The following is a 3647-nucleotide window of genomic DNA, read 5'->3' on the forward strand; positions in this document are numbered from 1 at the left end:
GTATCATACGTACCGAAAGTCACGGTATACTGAAAATTCAGTATTTTCGATATTTTTTCGGTACGATAAGGCCGGTATTTCGGTATTTCGGTATTTTTCCCCCAGCCCTAATAAAACTATGATATTATTCAATTAGTTGACTAAGGGGATTTAAAAGACTGACCAAAAAGAGCATTGTTTCCCTAAAAGGCGAGAAAGCTGCCTGAACTGAAAGGAGGATAAGTATTTCAAGTTCAAGGATTGTGTTATACTCCCTCCATCCCAGATAATTCGTCCCAGTTTTCCATTTCGATCCGTCCCACATAATTTGTCTCATTTCACTTTTACTATTTTTGGTAGTGGACCTCATATTCCACTAACTCATTCTTACTCACATTTTATTATAAAACTAATACTTTAAAAGTAGGATCCACATTCTACCAACTTTTTCAACTCACTTTCTATTACAATTCTTAAAACCTGTGCCCGGTCAAAGTGACCCAAATTATCCGGGACGGAGAAGTAGTTGCAACAATTATATCCCAATAAAAGAAAATATCCTTCATTTCTAGGCAACAAATATTAAAACATAAAATATGCGACGAATTTGCCACTTGATTAGTACTATAGTAAGTAACAAAAGCTGAAAGAGAGGTATGAGTTTCCAATGTTTTCCAGATTCATTAAAGTCTAAAACATCATCACCACTTCGCTTAATGTCTAAAAAGTCACCATCAAGAAAACATCATCGCACCAAATTCCATTATTACCAGCCAACTTATTGGCACTGGTAAAACAAGTTATTTTGGGTACAGAATGTCATAGTGACCGGGCCGGTACAGCAAGGTAAAGAACGGTTCAAGAGCAACGACACCACCGGTATTAGCATCAGTGACCTTGTGTGCAGCAGGAGTGAAGTTGTGATGGTTCACGCTCACGCTACCTTTATCATCACGACTGCAATCAAGATAGACTATGCCGATTGGCACATCTGACAATGCGGTCATGTGGACATGATCACCGATGATTTGCACAACTGCACCAAATGAGGAATATAAGCAATAAGAGATGTAGCTCAAAAACTAGACGGTTTAGAGAGATGCACAAACAAAATACCAATATCCTTTGTGAAGCCTATTTCAATGTACTAAAACAGTTGAACTACTGTAGGGATCGAATTCTGTGTTTATTTACTTGTGTTTGTATCATACAATGGTCATACATTTATAGGCTAGAAATATTCTCATATGGAATACTAATTTCTTCCTAATTTACAGGGATTGCGTAAGATCAATTAGGGATCAATCCCATTATTGCTAGAATATCTTCCATGATTCTCGGAATATCTTCCAACACTTCCCCTCAAGTTAAGTAACGGGGTTGCCAATACTTAACTTGCTCAATACCTCTCTAAACGACTTCTAGTTAACAGACTTAGTCAATATATCCGCCAATTGATCTTCCGATTTGACGTAAGGAAACTCGACAATCTTAGCTTCAAGATTCTCCTTTATGAAGTGTCGATCCACCTCCACATACTTAGTTCTGTCATATTGCACTGGGTTTTTTGAGATGCTAATCGCAGCCTTATTATCACAAAACAATCTACAAGGTTGCGATGACTGAAGTTCGAGCTCTGTCATGAGTCTCTTCAACCACAATATCTCTGTGAGACCACTCTTGATCCCTCTAAATTCAGCTTCAACACTTGAGAGTGCAACCACCTTTTGTTTCTTGCTCCTCCAAGTGACAAGATTTCCTCCAACGAAGGTAAAGTATCCAGCGGTTGATTTTCTATCATTTGGGTTGCCAGCCCAATCTGCATCGGTGAACCTATATACTTCTAAGTGACCATGTTTTTCGAACAAAATCTCATGCTCAGTTGTTCCTTTCAAATACCGGACTATCCTTAACACTGCCTCCCAATGATCCTCTTGTGGTGAATGCATGAATTGGCTGACTATTCCCACAACATATGCTATATCGGGCCGAGTGTGGGAAAGATAGATGAGCTTCCCTACCAACCGCTGATATCTGCCCCTGTCGATTAACTTTGCCCCTTCAATTATCTGCAACCCATGGTTTTGTACCATAGGAGTGTCCGCTGGTTTACAATCTATCATCCCAACTTCTGCAAGTAACTTATTGTTTCTTTACTTTGTCGTTCTATTGTTGCGGTGTTCGAATACATATTCGTCTCTGCGCGTGCGTGTGTGATAAAGAGATTCAGGATCGCCGGTGAAGAAGAAGAATGGTGGTGGAGAGATTGAAGACAAAGTTGAGTTTAAAGTGTTGGGGTTTGGAGCCCCTTGCACAACGGAAGACTTGTACAAAACAAATAAATCAGACACTAATCTATTTGACCGATTATGCAATTAATCAATTCACATGTTAAAGAGATAATTGTATGCTAGAACGCATATAATTCATGCTTAGAAAATATGAATCCTAAAACATGATTTCTACGATTTAGGGTTACCGATTTGATTCTCCAAAGAATCGTCGATTGCTCGCGCCTTCTCCACGTGACGATCTTCATTACTAGACCATAGATCTTCCTCCCATCCAAATCTGAAATTACAAGTAATCCGGGTTTCCGTTATTTATATTATTTATTTCCCGCGCTTAAGATATAAATGTCCATTAATTAATTAATATCTGCTATGGACTTAATTAATTAACATCTTATTAATTCCAAGAGTGGACTTAGCAAGAAACACTTATTTATTATTCATAGAGTGATAAAACTCCAAGTGACCAGTTTTCACGAATAATAAAACCTTGTTCAAGCTTCTCTTGAGGACATTATCAAGCGAGACTCATCTCGCGCACGATTCAACATAATAGCAATCCTAACACCGTTAGATATTAATCACCACTACCCAATATATCGGGATTATTGGGTTGCGAAAAAACCCGCACCATTTGATAAGTCAAAGTAGTGCATAATCAATACCGTATGCTCAATGCTAACGTATGTAGATTAAGAAATATTCCCTCTGTCCCATTAAAAATGAAACGTTTTCCTTTTTTGGTTGTCCCATTAAAAATGAAACGTTTCCTAAAATGGAAACAACTCTATCTCTACTTTTTCATCTCTCTTACTTTACTCTCTCTTCATTTACTCACAAAACAACACTACATAAAATCTTGTGCCGATTCCCAAATGTTGCATTTTAAGTGGGACGGAGGGAGTAGTTATTTATCAAGACCTAGTCTTTCAGTAGATAGCATAAAGACATGTCTTGCTTTGTTAGATCCATTCAGTGCTATACCACACCAACGTCATCTTATTTCAGTATGGCTTAGAAATAATCGGACTGACATTGCAACCTTTCACGATAGGTAGTCTAAGCCTATCTGGGTTGTGAAATTCTTCTTTTTCTTTTGCAAAGGATTGCATAGAACCGACTGTGTTACCTTAAAGTGGACGACGCCCACAACCAGTCTACTAAACAAAAGACTTAGACTTTGTTTGCTTCATATACATTTAAATGTTTATAAAACATCTTATAAATGCACAAGCAAACACAATGTAATAATATACTGATTCTATTCGTGCGAAACTGCTCGAATAATACTGAATCGGGTTAAAAGTGGATTATAGAGTTTTACGTATACAAGCAAGATTCTATTCGAGCGAAACTTGCTCGAAACATGCTTTTCGG

Source organism: Salvia hispanica, chromosome 3 (assembly GCF_023119035.1).
Source record: "Salvia hispanica cultivar TCC Black 2014 chromosome 3, UniMelb_Shisp_WGS_1.0, whole genome shotgun sequence".
NCBI lineage: Eukaryota > Viridiplantae > Streptophyta > Magnoliopsida > Lamiales > Lamiaceae > Salvia > Salvia hispanica.